Source organism: Ranitomeya variabilis, chromosome 3, assembly GCF_051348905.1.
Source record: "Ranitomeya variabilis isolate aRanVar5 chromosome 3, aRanVar5.hap1, whole genome shotgun sequence".
Classification (NCBI taxonomy): domain Eukaryota; kingdom Metazoa; phylum Chordata; class Amphibia; order Anura; family Dendrobatidae; genus Ranitomeya; species Ranitomeya variabilis.
This window is the reverse complement of record NC_135234.1, coordinates 178953820-178973234: the sequence shown is the minus strand read 5'-3', so window position 1 is coordinate 178973234 and position 19415 is coordinate 178953820.

The window sequence follows — 19415 nt, the reverse complement described above, 5'->3', positions numbered from 1 at the left end:
CCTTGTTTTCTTCATTTTTTTTGTTTGCAAAAAATCACAAAAAACATAAAAAAATAAATTCTGTTATGTCAGGCTGAGGCCTTGTGCATCTGTGGTGGAAAAATATTTTATTGACAGGCATACATTGCATAGTTCTGTCTGCTAGCCTTGTTCCACTCGTTTTTTTTTTTCAAAAATTACCAACAAACATAAAAAATGAATACAGTCTGTCAGGCTGAGGTCTGGTGTATCTGTGGTTGAAAAATCTCTTATTGTCTCTTATTGGCAGGCATACAGTATGTTGCCTAGTTCTGTCTGATAGCCTTGTACTACTCATATTTTATTGTTTTCAAAAATTACCAACAAACATAAAAAAAATTATACAGTTTGTTATCTCAGGCTGAGGCCTGGTGTATCTGTGGTGGAAAAATCTTCCCTTAGCAGGCATACTGACCACAAAGTTTTTCTACAAATAAATCCATTTGTATTGAGGTTTTCACATATTTTAGTAGTCCATTTAAAATGGGCAAGGCAAGGGGCAAGGAACTGGGAAGTGGATGTGAAGCTGATAGTGCATGCAGAGGACAAGGCTGTGGCCAAGCTGAAAGTTGGCCACAGCAAAGACCCACATGTTCGCGCTCGACTTTCCTGTCCCAGTTTCAAGGAGACCGAAGCACACCACTACTGAAGCCAGAGCAGTGTGAAATGGTTGTTGGTTGGATAGCGGATAATGCTTCCAGTCACTTAGCCACGACCACCACTATGTATTCCACACCTTCTTTCCATTTTTTCTATCTCTGGAGCATCCTTTTATGACCTAGTGTGTACCTCTCCAATCTAAAAATACTTAATTACTATTATATTATATTTTTATTTATATCCCTTTCTCTGAGCTGTTGCTAGGGACTAACATATCTCGTTGCACACAAAATGGCTTTATATGTATGAACATGTGTTCGCCCCTCCCTTTTGTTATTTTCTTTCATAGGTGGATTCACATCTTTTGTTCATTTTTTGGATTTCAGTATGATTGATCATTCATTATGTCTCCTCATTCTCCGACACTAGATCACTAGGGTTAATGGGTTCTGTGCTGCTTCATCCAGTCATTTTGGCAAGGGTGTATATGATGCCCATAAAATATTTGTAACAATTTTACTCCCCCAGGGGGAAATGATTGTCAGCCCATGCACTTAGTGTATGGGCCTTACAAGTCTAGGAGATATGCTCCTTAACTTTGGGCCTTGTTTTTAGCAATGCCTTCCTCCACATATCATCATTCTCTGCCTGTAGACCATCATGGTGAACGTGTTCTGAGCTGATACAGCCATTACATTTTTGGGCAAGGGCATCTATGATCCCCATAAATAATTTTTTTAAAATGTACCCCCCATTGAGAAATATTTGCCAACCCATGCACTTAGTGTATGGGCATTACAAGTTTAGGAAGACCCGCTCCTTAACATTGGGCCTAGTTTTTAATAAGGCCTTCCTCCACATCTCATCATTCTACGCCACTAGAACAGCATGGTGAACGTGTTCTGTGCTGCTAAAGCCAATCAATTTTTGGGCAAGAGAGTCTATGATCCCCAGAAAGAATTTTTTTTAAATGTACCCCCATGGGGAAATGTTTGCCAACCCATGCACTTAGTGTATGGGCATTACAAGTCTAGGAGACACGCTTCTTAACATTGGGCCTAGTTTTTAATAAGGCCTTTCTCCACATCTCATCATTGTCTGCCACTAGAACATCATGGTGAACGTGTTCTGTGTTGCAACAGCTATTCAGTTTTTGGGAAAGGGTGACTATGATCCCCATACATAATTTTTAAATAATGTGCCCCCATGGGGACATGTTTGTCAGCCCATGCACTAAGTTTATGGGCATTACGAGTCTAGGAGACATGCTCCCTTGTAATGGGAATTTTTTTTTGAGGCTCTCCTCCATGATTCTTCCAAGGGGGATTGTTTTGCGTGAAAATTTGGATCAAGGTGGCCCTTGCATTCAATGAATAAGGAAACAGTATGGCAGGACCAACTATATAATGTGAAGTGGGTTTTCCTGTGGCCAGCCAGTTCCTTAGTTCAAAGGCTTATTGGGGTGCATATGACTTGGCAGCAGGGCAGGCCTTGCAGTTACATAGTTATTAAGGTTAATGGAAGACTTTAAGTCCATCTAGTTCAAACCATAGGCTAACCTAACATGCCCTAACATGTTGATCCAGAGGAAGGCAAAAAAAACCCATCTTGTTCAACCCATAGCCTAACCTAACATGCCCTAACATGTTGATCCAGAGGAAGGCAAAAAAAACCATGTGGCAAAGAGTAAGCTCCACATTGGGGAAAATAAAAATTCCTTCCTGACTCCACATACGGCAATCAGACTAATTCCCTGGATCAACGCCCTATCAAGGAATCTAGTGCATATACCCTGTAACATTATTCTTTTCCAGAAAGGTTTTCAGTCCCCACTTAAATTTAAGTAATGAAATTTAATACATAAGAAAACAGTTTGGGATTACAAAATGAATAATATAAAGTGTATTTTCCTGTGTCCATCCAGTACCTGGGTTCAAAGGCTTATTGGGGTGCATATGATGTGATAGCATGGTAGACCTTGCATTTAATGCAACTTTTTTTAAGGAGGCCCTCCTGTTCCTCTCGTGAAAGGGGTATTGGGGTGCGTTGCAATTCTTGGCTGCCCAGCCACTCACTGCATAGGCAATAACAGCATAGGAGACCCAATGTATATTAATGGCCCCCTAAGAATATTAATGCCGCCTGATGCCCCTCTAAAAATAGGCTTTGTGACTTTAAGAGTCTCTCCTTCATAAATGAAACAAGATGTGTCTCATTGTGTGTCACACACCATATGGCCAGCTAGGGTTATTAAATGTTACAATTTCCTAGTGAATGCATTTGTATTGGTTGAAAGCAATGTTAAAGTTGAAAAACACATCACAAGCGCTGTGTGCGAACATAGCAAAAGTGGTGGAAGAACATTTCGGTTTGGGGTTAATTATTTTGCCTTATATGCAAGTCATTACCCTGAAAACGATGTATCTTAACATATTTCCCAGAAAAATCCATTTTGGTTTTGTTTTTGTATGTTTTTTGGTGCACCTGTAAAAATAGCGTGAAACTCTGACAACATTGCTTACAGCTGTGACCTAGGAGTCAGAAATGCTTCCAGGGGCGATCACCATGATGTTCCGATATCATTTCTGCAGTGTTTCCATCATTTTCAGACATTTTTAGACCTTAAAAAGACCCTGGGGGTATTGTGGTAAAAATACTCGGGTTTTCCATAGACTTACATTGGGCTTGTTGCTCGGGTCGAGTAGCTGAGTATTCCAATTTGCTCGACCCAAGCAATGAGCACCCGAGCATTTTAGTGCTCGCCCATCACTACCCATTATCACACACAACCAGACCTGGTTGGAAGTTCAGCAGGGAGAGCCACTGATCGGTCTGTTGTTTTATCCCTTTCAACAGCTCGGCTTCATTGTGAGCTTTCTCACCTAAACCGATGAGATTCAACAGAGCGTGCTGTCGCTTCGCCAAGGTAGTGCTGCAGATTTCCCAGCTGGGGAGTGATAGGGAGGCCAGGTCTGCTGAGAATGAGAAGAAACAGTAAGTTGAATACAAGGACACTGAAACCCTGATGGAAGTTAGGCCCGCTATTCTGGCTGTGGGTATGATGTGTGATGTCCCTGCCTCTGACTCTACCCCACATTCCACCAGGTTAACCCAGTGTCCCATCATGGAAATGTATTGTCCCTGTTCACAAGAACTTGTCCACATGTCTGTGGTTAGGTGGACCTTCCCTGTGACTGCGTTGGCCAGATCACTGCTGATATTGTGTAACATGTGTTTATGTAATGCAGGGATGGCACACTGGGAAAAGTAGTGTTGACTGGGAATCGAGTACCATGGGGCTGCTACCAACAAGAGGTCATGAAAAGACTCAGTTCCCACAATTCAAAACAGCAACATTTCCAGGGCTAGTAATCTGGCAATGTGGGTTTTTAGTGTTTCAGTCTGTGGGTGGGTGGCTGGATATTACTGCTTTCTGACAAACATCTGGGACAGGGACAACTGAAAGCTGCTCTGGGAAAATGAACTGGACATGATTGCTGACTGTCGGGTGTGTGCAACACCTGCTTCATGATCAGCAGATTGGGAAGGTCGTAACACTGGGAAGGGGCAGTGGTTTCACCCTCAGACACAGATTTTGTACCCATTCATTCTACCCACTTACTGGGGTGATTGGCTGCCATGTGCTTTTGCATGCTAATGGTGCTCAGGTTGGCAGTGTTCTTGCCTCATCTTAGCTTTGTTTGGCAGATTCTGCAAATTACAGTTCTTTTATCTGGAGGACTTTCCGGAAAAAAAACTGCCATACAGGGAATCAACACACCCTTGGCCTGTTATCTAGCCAAGTGGGAGGCTGTTGACCAAGTTCTACCTCTGGTCAAACCACTACCTCTTCTAGCCTGTTTTCTAGCTATGGATCTAACCCTCTCTGCACTGCTGTGCTCGCTAGGTGTGCCACTGTGCCAGGATGGATCAGCGGCCTCATCATTGACCACGTCGTTTTCCAATACCTCAATCTGATCCTCCTTCTGAGTTGCCATTTGAGGCTGACCTAATGGCAACTGTAAATCATGATTATCCTCCACTGTTTCAGAAATGAAATGACCTTCCCCAATGTTTTCTTTCTCCTGGCCGTGGGTGCTCAAATATTTGGGCATCACTGCACTACACCCACTCATGATCCTCATTTACCCCTTTTTGCCATCAGACATACTATCCAATCCATGTGACCTGGGACTTAATTACCATGAAAGGGATAGTACATCATACGCGATCAGCCGTGCTCAGGGGGTGAAGCGCGGTCGATCGTGGCCGGGTGTCAGCTGATTATCACAGCTGACACCTGGCACTATGTGCCAGGAGTGGTCACAGACTGCTCCTGCCATTTTATCCCCTGGAACACTGCGATCAAACAAGATCACAGCTTTCCGGTGGCACAGGGAAGCATCGTGCAGAGAGGGGGCTCTCTGCGTGCTTCCCTGAGACCCTCATAACAAAGCAATGTGATCGCATTGTTCTGAGGGTCTCCTCCCTGCAGGTCCCTGGATCCAAGATGGCTGTAGGGTCCTTCCAGGTCCTGCATGAAGGTGGCTTGTCAGTGCCTGCTGAGAGCAGGCGAGGGGAGAGAGCCTCCTACACTGCCTGTCAGATCTCTGATCTGACACAGTGCTCTGAAAAGTGTCAGATCAACGATCTGACTTTATACAATGATGCCCAACCCTGGGACAATGTAAAAAAGTAAAAAAAAATAAAAAATTAACATGTGTAAAAATATTTGTAAATAAAAAATTAATAAAAGTACACATATTTAGGATTGCCATGTCTGTAGCAACCCAACCTATAAAACTTTCCCACTAGTTAATCCCTTCAGTGAACACCGTTAAAAAAAGACGAGGCAAAAAACAATGCTTTAACATCATACCGCTGAACAGAAAATGGAATAACACGTGATCAAAAATACGGATATAAATAAACTAGATACCGCTGAAAACGCTATCTTGTACCGCAAAAAACGAGCGACCATACAGTGTCATCAGCAAAAAAAAAAAAAAGTTATAGCCCTCAGAATAAAGCGATGCAAACATAATTATTTTTATATAAAATAGATTTTATTGCATAAAAGCACCAAAACATAAAAAATATATAAATGAGGTATCGCTGTAATCTTACTAACCCGAAGAATAAAACAGCTTTATCTATTTTACCACACATGGAATTGTATAAACGCCCCACCCAAAGGAAATTCATGAATTACTGGTTTTTGTTCATTCTGCCTCCAAAAGTCGAAAGAAAAAGCGATCAACAAATGTCAAGTGCCCGAAAATTACCAATAAAAATGTCAACTCGTTCCGCAAAAAACAAGACCTCAGAAGACTCTGTGGGCCAAAATATGGAAAAATTAAAGCTCTCAAAATGTGGTGATGCAAAAACTATTTTTTGCAATAAAAAGCGTATTTTAGTTTGTTACAGCTGCCAAACAAAATCCCGCTATAATAATCCGCTATAAATAGTAACTCAATCCCCCTTTATCACCCCCTTAGGCCCCTTTCATACATCAGTTTTTTGCTATCAGTCACAATCCGTTGAATTTAAAAAAAACGAATCTGGCAACTGATGCTGCTGGATCCTTTTTTTTTTTTCATAGACTTGTATTAGCGACGGTTTGTTACAGATAACTTCACGTTTCATCCGTTGCTTGCCGGATCTGTCGAAAATTGTTTGCCCTGCGGCCGGAGATGAAGGACAAAGTAACGTTTTATGTGTACGTCGAAAAATTGGACAGCCACAGATCCTTTACCGTCCGTTTGCTCGAATGGAAGCCTATGGGCGCCGGATCCATCAAATGACAGAATCCGGCGATGGATCCCATTTTTTTTTAACTGTGCATGCTCCGATTTATTTAGGATCCAATTAGGCAGATCCGCTAGTCGGATCCGTCGAAAAAACAAATCTGTCACATCAGTTTTTCACAATTTGCGACTGATCCGTCGATCCGTTGAGCCAACGGATTGTGACTGACGGCAAAAAAGTGATGTGTGAAAGGGGCCTTAGTTAGAAAAAAATAATAAAATAAAAAAAGTATTTAATTCCATTTTCCCATTAGGATTAGGGTTAGGGTTAGAGCTAAATTTAGGGTTGGGGCTAAAGACAGGGTTAAGGTTGGGGCTAAAGTTAGGGTTAGGGTTGGGGCTAAAGTTAGGGTTAGGGTTGGAGCTAGAGATGGGGTTATTGTTTGGATTATGTTTACGGTTGAGATTAGGGTTGGGATTAGTGTTAGGGGTGTGTCAGGGTTAGGGGTGTGGTTAGAGTTATGGTTAGGGGTGTGTTGGGGTTAGGGGTGTGTTGGGGTAAGGGGTGTGGTTAGGGTTGGGATTAGGGTTAAGGGTGTGTTCGGGTTAGGCATGTGGTTAGGATTATGGTTGGGGTTGGGATTAGGGTTAGGGGTGTGTTCGGGTTAGGGTTAGAGTTTGAATTGAGGGTTTCCACTTTTTAGGCACATCAGGGGCTCTCCAAACGCGACATGGTGTCCGATCTCAATTCCAGCAGATTCTGCGTTGAAAAAGTAAAATCGTTCTCCTTCCCTTCCCAGCTCTGCCGTGCACCCAAACAGTAGTTTACCCCCACATATGGGGTATCAGCATACTCAGGACAAATTGGACAACAACTATTGTGGTCCATTTTCTCCTGTTACCCTTGGAAAATAACAATTTGGGGGGCTAAAAAATCTTTTTTTGAGGGAAAAAATTATGTTTTATTTTCACGTCTCTGCGTTATAAACTTTAGTGAAACACTTTGCATTGAAAAGTCAAACGGCGCTCCTTCCCTTCCAAGCTCTTCCATGCGCCCAAACAGTGGTATACCCTCACATATGGGGTACCTACGTACTCAGGACAAATTGTACAAAAACTTTTGGGTCCAATTTCTCCTGTTAGGCTGGTTTCACACTTGCGTTTTTGTCTGCATGCGTTTTTAAAAAAAACCGCATGTGTGAAAAACGCATGTAAACGCGGTAAAACGCATGCGTTTTTTAGACGCATGCGTTTTTATAGAAAAACACAAGAAAACACAAGAAAACACAAGAAAAAACAAGAAAACCCTAACCCTACCCCTAACCCTAACCCTAAACGTGACTGAAATACGTGGCACTGAAATACGTGCAACTGAAATACGTGGTACTTAAATACGTGGCACTCAAATACGTGGCACGTGGCACTTAAATACGTGGCACGTGGCACTTAAATACGTGGCACGTGGCACTTAAATACGTGGCACGTGGCACTTAAATACGTGGCACGTGGCACTTAAATACGTGGCACGTGGCACTTAAATATGTGCCACGTGGCACTTAAATACGTGGCACGTGGCACTTTAATACGTGGCACGTGGCACTTAAATACGTGATACGTGGCACTTAAATACGTGGCAATATGACTGTCAGAAAATGTTCATTAAACGGTTAGGGGTGAGGTTAGGGGTAGAGTTAGGGTTAGGGTTTGGATCCCTTTATCACCTTGATGGTGGTGGGTGGCTTTTCAGTGTGTTTTCTGTTTTTTTTTCTATAAAAACGCATGCGTTTTTAGCGCAAACAAACGCATGTGCTTAAAAACGCATGCGTTTACATAGACAGCAATGCATTTTTTTGCCGCGAAAAAACGCATGCGTTTTTTCGTGGCAAAAAAACGCGCAAGAAAATACTGCAGGTAGCATTTTTGAAAATGAACGCATGCAGACAAAAAACGCATGCGTTTGAAAACGCGACCAAACGCATGTGCAAAAAAACGCATGCGTTTTCAATGTTAAATATAGGGGAAAAAAACGCATGCGTTTTTTGTGCAAAAAACGCTGCAGACAAAAACGCAAGTGTGAAACCAGCCCTTACCCTCGGTAAAAATAAAACAAATTGGAACTGAATTAACTTTTTTGCAAAACAAAATTAAAGGCTCTTTTTTAAAACATTCTAAAAATTCCAGTGAAGCACCTAAAGGGTTAATAAACTTCTTAAATGTGGTTTTGAGCACCCTGAGGGGTGCAGTTTTTAGAATGGTAAGAATTTGGGGTATTTTCTATCATATAGACCCTTCAAAGTGACTTCAAATGTGATCCCTAGAAAAATGGTGTTGCAAAAATGAGAAATCGCTGGTTAACTTGCGACCCTTATAACTTCCAAACAAAAAAATTTGCTTCCAAAATTGTGCTGATGTAAAGTAGACATTTGGAAAATGTTACTTATTAAGTATTTTGTGTGACATATGTCTGTGATTTAAGTCCATGAAAATTCAAAGTTGGAAAATTGCAAAATTTTCTAAATTTTCACCAAATTTCCATTTTTTTCACAATTAAACGCAAGTTATATCGAATAAATTTTACCACTATCATGAAGTACAATATGTCATGAGAAAACAGTGTCAGAATCGCCAAGATCCGTTGAAGCGTTCCAGAGTTATAACCTCATAAATGGACAGTGATCAGAATTGTAAAAATTGGCCCGGTCATTAAAATGCAAACCACCCTTGGGGGTTAAGGGGTTAATGGTGCATGTTAAGAGGCATAAACTGTTCCGCAGAGTGGCCAGTGTTGAAGTCATATGTCTTCTGGGACTTTTGATTGTGGGAGGAAGGAGGACCAGGTTGAGGATTCAGAGGCCCAGCCTCATGGCTACTGAGACTGAACCATGTGGAAGACCTTGAAGTGCTGCTTGTCAACACACTAGAGTCTTTGTCAGCCATCCAACCAACAACATCCTAGCACTTGTCTGGGTTCATCAGTGGTGTAGTGCACAGACCAAATTTTCACAGGAACCTAGAACAAGATACAGTCACCTTCAGATCTGTCACACAGCCTTGGCAGGCACCATCACATCTACATCCCTTAACGTCATCCATTCTAATCTTGAATGCGTTATTCTTATGAAACAAAAAATACTGGCTTTATTTTTCACAAACACCTTTACTAAGGTTTTATGCTCAAATTCACTGTATCTAGCAATGTGTGGCTTTTTTTGGAAATTGCAGCTTGATTATACAAGGCAACAGCAGACTGACATAAATTACAGGTAAATAGTCACATTTGCATATCTCTGCAGGCTTTGCGCAAGTCGCACAACTGTTAGATAAAGGTACACTATTTTTTAAACCAATAGAAAATTATGATTTTTTTTAAATATTGCATTGCTAACACACTTCAAATGCGGAGTAATGAAGATTATTGCACCTGCTAAATTGTCACGTAAGATCATCTCTACCCAGATTGTGCCAGTCACACAACTGCTAGATAAAGATACGCTATTTTTTATTAGCTACAAATAAAGCACCAAACATGCTGGGCGGGTCACTCAAATATACCGAGGCGAATACCTAATTACTTGCCGAATGACGAATAGCTCGAAAACTGTACTATTCTTGCGAGTTACAAATAGTGCCCAATGTATTCGCTCATCACTGTCTAAGATATTTGCCCACAGTACAGATCTTGACCAAGACTAGACCACTAGAAATAATGCAACTTTTCCAGGTTAAACTATCAGAAACATTAATTATAAATTCTGTGTACCACCAGATGTATAAATGCAATTATATAAATAATACTAACCATCAGTGTTTAAAGTTTTAAATAGACTTAAGGCTAGTTTGAACTTATATATTGTTTCTGTATTTTATATGAGCATTTGTAGGCCATAATCAGGATATGTGGAGGATATGCAAATTTTTGAATTATAGTTTTTCTCTGTTCATGTTACTTCCTTTCAAATACTCATGCAAAATACTGATCAAAATACAGTCGTGTGGAAGTGACCATGGACAGTGTCAATAGTGTGCTGTCACTGCTGACAAAATGACACCTGCCTGTGACTGCCAGTAAATTTCTGCGGAAGTACAGTCCATGAAATATTATTGCTACAAGTCACCATAACCAAGTACTGATACATATTTCATAAGGATTAAAATCTACTCTTTAATAGAACTATCTCAGACTCATTTTTCAATAAACAAACTTACCTTTAAAATTAAGCATTCCCTACATGTTTTTTAAAATTTTTAGGGGTTAGAGGGTTTGTTTTTATATTTTTGATTGTTAGTTTATGTGCTAATTTGTTGTTTAGTCTCTTTTAGAACTATTTTGTGACTGCTCCGAAATGAAGGCTGCCGATCTCAAGCTACCAGCAACTGAACATTTCTTAGAAATATATAATCTGGGGTCTATTTTCAGCCATTAAAACATACACATCATGGGTGGGGTATTATTAGGGTATAATATGTATAGAACTTTAATTGTATTTATGCACATTATATGGAAACATGTAATTTTTAGGATTGCTATTTATGATTCATTATGAGTAACACATATATGCTTTAAGGGCATAATTATATAGGCATTGTTTTTATATACTAATTTTATAATGATTACAATTGGTAGAATATTTGTAGACATTAGCACTGTTATTTTGTATTGGTCTAATTTTATAAAAAATAATAATATTTGTTTCACAAAAATATACACTTTTTTATAATCACTTTTTTATAAAGATTATTGGAGTATGTTGATATTGTTTCTGATGGCTGAATTCAAATCTGTAGGTGTGCTTGGTAAATGCGGTCATCTTGCAGCGCTCACTGAAGTCTTGGTTGTGCGCGCTGTTTCGGTTCTTTCCGGCCGCAGACTCGGAAATCTTCGGTCTTTTGAGTGAGCTGTTGACACGTGGGCAGCTACTGCTGCTACGTGTATCTTCAGCGCTTTTGACCGAGGACGATGAGTCATTTCGATGTGGCTGAGGAACGGGCCGGCGCGCCGAGTTACTATGATGACCAGTGAGCTCTGCAGGATCGCAGGCGGCTTATTGATTGGTCTGAGGGCAGTATAAGAGACCGGACTTCCCTCTACCCCGGCACGCCCCCTGAAGAAGTGTTCACGAAACGCGCGTCGGGGTTGGAGGGACCGGGACTCTTCACCTAGCAATGTAAGCATGGCATCGTTTTTTATTCTCAGCATATAGTTTGCATGATTCAATTTGTATGAGGACAGATAGCAAGCCTTTATATTTATCTATTTAGAGACAGTTAGGAAGGCGTTACATTTGTTGCTGTAGTTCCTTGTCTGGAATAATGCTAGTCATTGGATCCACTACCCTCACTAGGCTTTTTAGCGGTTGATCCTGAGAGGTTTGATATTGGATCTATATGAGTACAGCTGTATAATATGTGCACAATGCCTGCATTATTGGCTGTGAGTGAATAGTAACCTTGTGAGTCCCTCACAATCTGAGATATTTTGGTTTGTTTGTTATTTTGTATATGTTTGTATATGTGGGATAAATAAAATGATTATTTTTATATCATGAGCATGTTGTGCTTTTGTCAGTCTCGATGCTGTTTGTAGCTTTTTGATGACACTGATTGGTTTATATAATATGGTCAGCACATACTGATTTTGGATCAGCAAATTGACTACATTCCCTACATGTTGCATATTTAATAGTCCTTCAAGATGTATTTATTTTTTATAAACATTATCTTTTCTATCGAAATGTTATCTCTGAGACCTTGACACATTCTCTGTATTGTATATAGTAGCGACTATAGATGAGTAATGTCAAAATAGCTTCATTTTTTTCCTGTTGGAATTTACAACCAGTTCTCGTTCTGATAAAAATACAAGCTATGAAACTAGATCATTGCTCTTATGGCTGACTCATTTCTGAAAATCTTGTTCTATCCGCTCTAGGAATAACACAACATTTGCCACTAAGTCAATCAATAACCAACCAAAATGTCTTACCTGACACCGAGACTCTTGGGACATGAATAGATAAAGCTTACCTGTCATGTCTTGTTTCCACAGAAGCACACTATTAGGAAAGTAGCTATGGTTAGTCCATATTCTGAGTACTTTCTTCCTTAAAAACAACTTTTGCTTTGTAAGAATGAGATATAAAATAATATTTAATATAAAATAATAAAATTCAGTAGAAAATCTCCCTCATTGTATGTGTAGAATTATACAACATGCTTTCATCATTTAATTTGTAACTGATCAGTTGCAATTAGGATATACTATAATCCTACTATATAATAGTGCTAAATATTGAAAGCACATATTAAAAGGGAAGTCCTCTGTTTGTGCATTAACTAAAACCAGATAATGAAACATATCTAATTTTTTCTTAACAGTGTTTCCTTTTTTCATTGCATTTTTTTTTTGCACTTGTTCTTGGGGCCATCTTGCTGCAGTGCTCTGTTAACAGTTTTCCTAGCGATGGTGGTCGCAATTCGTACAGCACAGCATTTACTTCATGATTCAAGTAGTCCCACACTAATTGTATATGTTTGAAAAAGGTCAGGTTGACCGAAATATGATGTAATTTATGCGCTATAATGGACCTTATAACTAAAAAAACCTTCTACATAATTTACTTTAGGTTGTCTTTTTCTTTTTCACATGAATTCTAGCAGGGTGGGACCCTATTCGAGCACCCGTACACCTTAGGAGTGCCATATGTCACTGTTACAATATCTGTAGTCTTGTTACAAAAAAAATACTCATACAGGCTAGGCTTATTCATCTGGTTCCAAGAGAAATGGCACAAGAACATCAGAACCCATAATACTGTAGATATTGTAGAATTATCTTATTGGTAATACAAAGATTTTTTATAATACACATTTCAGGTGAGGACAAATATATCTTTGAACCCTGTGAGCAACAGATAGAAAAATAACAACATTTTACAGTGTACAGTGGTTACTACCTTTTAATGTATAACTGAAAAATGGTAACAAATATCAAACTTTCAAAACTACTACTGATGCCTGATGAAGAGGTCTGAGCAGTTAGCAATTAAAAGGTATAATCCACTGAGAGCTCCTGAATGTAATATTTTCCTCTTACTTCTGAAATTGTTCTTCTATTTTCTCTCATCTAGACTGGACTACAATAATGTAGAATTTGCTTACAAAATATCTCTTCTTTTTCCTTCTGGGAACACCCTAATTCAGTATCCAAACCAGACCATTACATTATTTTAGGCTGTAATTCATATCCTAAATCAAGCGTTTAGACTAAACCCACAAATAAATTCAAACCTCAGTAAAAAGCAGAAAATTATTCAGACCCAAGATCAGACCTTAAATATATTCAGAGATCAATCCAAACGTCAATCTAAACAAATTCAATGCTCTGATCCTTAATTAATTTCAAAATTAACTAATTTAAAAATAATTTTAGATCTCAAAGCCAATGTAATACTTCCTCTGAAAGGGTTGCCTCATTTGGGGTTTAATTTTAATTTACATACAACAATATAAATAGTAGGAACCAATACATTAAAGTTTTTCTTATTTGGTGTGTACAGCCATATCAGCATTGATAGAACCTCCACCTGCTTTTTGGATCGTGTATCTGGCTTACATCACCTTGTAAAATTACTAGGCACTAGATGGTGGCCCAATTCTAATGCATTGGGTATTCTAGAATGCACAGCCATGTAGTATATAACACAGCCCACGTAGTATATACTGTAGCATAGCCACATAGTATATAACACAGCCCATGCAGTATATAACAGCCCACACAGTATATAACACAGCATTGTAGTACATAGCACAGCCCACGTAGCATATAGCACAGCCCACGTAGTATATAACACAGCCCATGTAGTATATAGCATAGCCATGTAGTATATTGCACAGCCACCTAGTATATAACACAGCCCACGCAGTATATAACACAGCTCATGCAGTGTATAACACAGGCCACGCAGTATATAACACAGCCACATAGTATATAGCACAGCAACGTAGTAAATAGCACAGCCCATGCAGTATATACTGTAACATAGGACATGCAGTATATAACACAGCCCACACAGTATATAACACAGCCCACATAGTATATAGCAATGTGGGCACCATATCCCTGTTAAAAAAACAATTAAAATAAAAAATAGTTATATACTCACCTTCCGTCGGCCCCCGGATCCAGTGATGGCCTTTACCGATGCTCCTCACGACGATCCATTTCTAGTAATGCCTAACGGCAATAACCCGTGATTATGTAGCGGTCTCGAGACCGCCACGTGATCTCGGGGCATTGCCGCAATGCATTCTTGGGACCGGAGCGCGAGGAGCGGGAAAGGCTGAGGCGGACTTCAGAAGGTGAGAATATAATGTTTTTCTTTTTTTTAAATTATTTATAACATTATGTCTTTTTACTATTGATGCTGCATAGCCAGCATCAATAGTAAAAAGTTGGTCCGGGATGGGGCGACACACTGGCGCTGACTGGAGGAGAGTAAGGAGGGGCCTGCCGGCCGCGACCAATCAGAGACACGGGATTTCTGTTACAGACAAACAGACAGACAAACAGACGGAAGTACCCCTTAGACAATTATATAGATTTTGCATATTTCATGACTAATTTTATTACAGTGAAGTCAATACAAAATGTTTATGAGCCTGAAACCTGAATATTTAAGAATGCAAAAGTGAGGTTTTGCTTTCCTTATGAGAATATCTGTGTGCATAATTATTGAGCAACTATAAGTGTGCAAAATTATTGTATTTAGAATTAAGAGTCCTCAGTGGTTGATACGTTTTAATGGCCAACTGAAAAGATGGTAACAATTTGAAAGCTTTCAAGACTACTCAGGTCTCTTCATCAGGCATAGACTAATAGAAATTCTGAAGAACCACATATTTATGCACAACACAGCACAGATAAATGCCATATATAAGACAGGTGACGTGAAGCAGAATTGCCATTATGTGAGTGATTAACAGTTATGTCCATAAATATTGGGACAGTTCATAGACCCCACATGGTCTGAGGCGCAAATTCCTTAGTTGATGTAAAAAAGACATAAATCCATGCGATACATTCATTCCTGCACTGAAAGCTTGCAATTCGTTACCATCTTTTCAGTTAGCCAAAAAAGGTATCAACCACTGAGTACTCTCAATTCTAAATATTTTTCTATCCACTGGCTAACACGGTACCAAGATATATATTTTTTCTGTGTCAAAATATTATGTAACTAAATGAAAAACGTACATGTTACAATTGTTCATTTTCATCTGTTAAAATGAAAATAATAGCCAAGCAACCTAAAATGTACAAAAATAAATTAGGACATTTCTAAAAATATCAGTGATCAATATAGCCACCGCTTTTTTTTCAATAACAGTCATAAGACTTTCCCATTCATGGAATCTGTCAGTTTCTAAATCTGTTGATAATCAACAGGTCAGAGAAGTATACTGTTTTCCACTACCATAAATTTTCCATTTAAAAAAGACCCAAAAGTTCTCAATAGGGTTTAGGTCAGGTGAGAAAGGGGCTGAGCAGTTCAGTACTTTAAAAGGTGTAAATTTCCAGTGGCGCTCACAACACCAATGTTACTGCAGCAGATAGTAACGCAGTGCCACTCTACTGCGTATGGATCTATAAGTACTTAAAACAATGTATATGTGCGCTAGAAAACACTCCTTACTTTATTAAATGGGCCAAGGAAGAAAGAATATAATACCGCTATTAGATAAAAAGAAAAAACGAAAAAAAGAAAAGAATGCTTCTAAAGTAGAAAATGCAGGAGCAATACCCCCTTATATATATTATAAAATCTTAAAATTAGCAGGTATATGTAATAGGGCAATAGCTCAAGGTACAGATAGACAGGGTTTACCTGATGTGCTCAGTTGTATCCCATGATGAAATGCTCTTGAAAGCTGTTTGTCCTTATTGATTATCCTGTAGTTAAAGAGGTCCGGTGTGGGTCCTTCAGGGAATTGCACTATATGACTGCCCCGGCCGATGGTAGGGTGCCGCTGAAGTTTATGCCCCCATGTGAAGAGATGGGCGCTGTGCTCTGTAGCCGCTCGGCACACTGTGCATACAGGACCTTGCGTGACGTCACGGTCACGTGATTGTGATCACGTCACTGGCTAAGGGAAGTGTGGTGGACCAAGTCTATTCCTACGCGTTTCAGATCAACTGTGTTCCTTCCCTGATGTCACGCAAGGTCCTGTGTTATGATCCGGTGACCTTGGAGCCGCATGAAACTTTCTCTGGAGTCAGTGGAACCTGTACTGACCGCAATCCTGAACTAACACCGCAACTAGAAGTAGCTGTGGGGTGTGCCTAACACGAACCTAGACACCTTGACACAGCCGGAGGACTAAATACCCCTATAGAGGGAAATTGGAATGCTACTTTGCCTCAGAGCAGACCCCCAAAGGATAGGCAGCCCCCCACGAATAATGACTGTGAGTAGGAGAAGAATAGACACACGCAGGTAGAAACAGGATTTAGCAAAAGAGGCCACTCTAGCTAAATAGGAAAGGGTAGGACAGATTACTAGGCGGTCAGTATTAAAACCCTTCCAAAAATATCCACAGCAGATAATACAAAAAGTTCCACAATCTAACTAAAGACATGGAATGTATATCTGCCGCTCCAGAGAATCCAACAAGACTGAGAAAATACTGACACAATCGAAGCTGGACAAGAAAACACAAAGAATAGCACTGAATTGTGAAGCACACAGCATGTGTGCCACAGAAAAAAAACCCAGACACTTATCTTTGCTGATTTGGCAGAAAGGCAGGAGGAACCAGGCAAAGGTCCATAACCTCCCAAGAACAATTGACAACTGGCAAGGACAAATGAATCCTGCACGCCTAAATACCCCAGTCAGAATTGCAATCAGCAGATACACCTGACCAGGGCTGCAACTCAGGGGCAACTGCATTACCACCTACAACCACCGGAGGGAGCCCAAAAGCAGAATTCACAACAGTCCTGTATGCACAGTGTACTGAGCGGCTACAAAGCACAACGTGCATCTCTTCACATGCGGGCATAAACTTCAGCAGCACCCTGCCACCGGCCGGGGCAGTCATATAGTGCCATTCCCTGAAGGACCCACACCGGACCTCTTTAACTACAGGATAATCCATACGGACAAACAGCTTTCAAGAGCATTTCATCATGGGATACCACTGAGCACATCAGGTAAACCCTGTCTATCTGTACCTTGAGCTGTTGCCCTATTACATATACCTGCTAATTTTAAGATTTTATAATATATATATAAGGGGGTATTGCTCCTGCATTTTCTACTTTAGAAGCATTCCTTTCTTCTTTTTTCGTTTTTTCTTTTTTCTTTTTATCTAATAGCGGTATTATATTCTTTCTTCCTTGGCTCATTTAATAAAGTAAGGAGTGTTTTCTAGCGCAGATATAAATTGTTTTAAGTACTTACAGTTCAGTACTTTGATGCATGCAATGGAGCATTATCCTGCATTAAAAAATCATGATTTTATTGAAAGATGCAGACAAATTCCTGTAGCCTCATCGTCACTCATTACATAACTACATATCACCTGATCTGCTTCATTCAATAAGCATTCAAGTTTGTACAACTTGGAGTTGGAAAATATGCATAAAAATGATGTGGTCAAAATATTTACTTGCCTAAAAATTGTGAACAAAGTGTGGTAAAATTTGACTTTGACCTTATGGAGCTCAAAGACAACATAACAAGCAGTTTATGCCCATTGAAGTCATTTGATAAAATCAATTTAATAAAATAAAAACAACTGTTTTCATATTTAAGGGGGCCCATGTATCTGATAATTCATTATTTTTTAGTTGATAACGAGATGATAAAATAATAACCATGCTATATTTTAAATATCTTTAAAACATAAATAAGTTAGCCCAAAGAAGCATGTCAAACAAAAACATCTTTACAAAAAAGCTCTTGCACGAGAGTAGTTGACTTAATAAAAAAAAAGTAAAGGTACCTTCACACTGAACAACTTAACAACGATAATGATAGCGATCCGTGACGTTGCAGCGTCCTGGATAGCGATATCGTTGTGTTTGACACGCAGCAGTGATCAGGATCCTGCTGTGACATCGTTGGTCGGAGCTAGAAGGCCAGCACCTTATTTCGTCGCTGGATCACCCGCTGACATCGCTGAGTCGGCGTGTGTGATGCGGATTCAGCGATGTCTTCACTGGTAACCAGGGTAAACATCGGGTTACTAAGTGCAGGGCCGCGCTTAGTAACCCGATATTTACCCTGGTTACCAATGTAAATGTAAAAAAACCCAAACACTACATACTCACATTCCGGTGTCTGTGGTGTCCCCACGACATCATCAAAGGTCCTTCACTCTGCATTCTTAGGAACGGAGGCTGCCGGTTACATCGCTAAGGTCCAGGGTCCGCCGGAGGGGTGAGTATATCCATATTTTTTATTTTTATTCTTTATTTTTTACATGAATATGGATCCCAGGGCCTGAAGGAGAGTTTCCTCTCCTTCAGACCCTGGGAACCATCCAGGATACCTTCCGATACTTGAGTCCCATTGACTTGTATTGGTATCGGGTATCGGTATCGGCGAGATCCGATATTTTGCCGGTATCGGCCGATCCAATCCGATACCGATACTTTTGAATATCGGAAGTATCGCTCAACACTACCTATGAATTGTCAGTTTTAAATTTATGGAGCATATTCATTATAGCTAGATTTACTGTATATTTTAAAACTGCATAAAATATATTTTATATGCATATGAAATTATTATTACTTATAACATTGTGAGTGTTTAAATAGGGAATTATGTGAATGCTCATTATGTCCAGGAACAATACAATATTTGGGGCAAAACTGTAGGTCTAGATAAATGATCAGCATTTACACAAGGTCGTAAACTTTGGATATTCTCTATTTTTTAATGAATGCACTTATTATTGTGCCTTGTTAGTATAGCTAATAAATCACTAATTTATACATGTACCACCTGGAAGCCTTGCATTGTAATGTATGCCTAATTAACC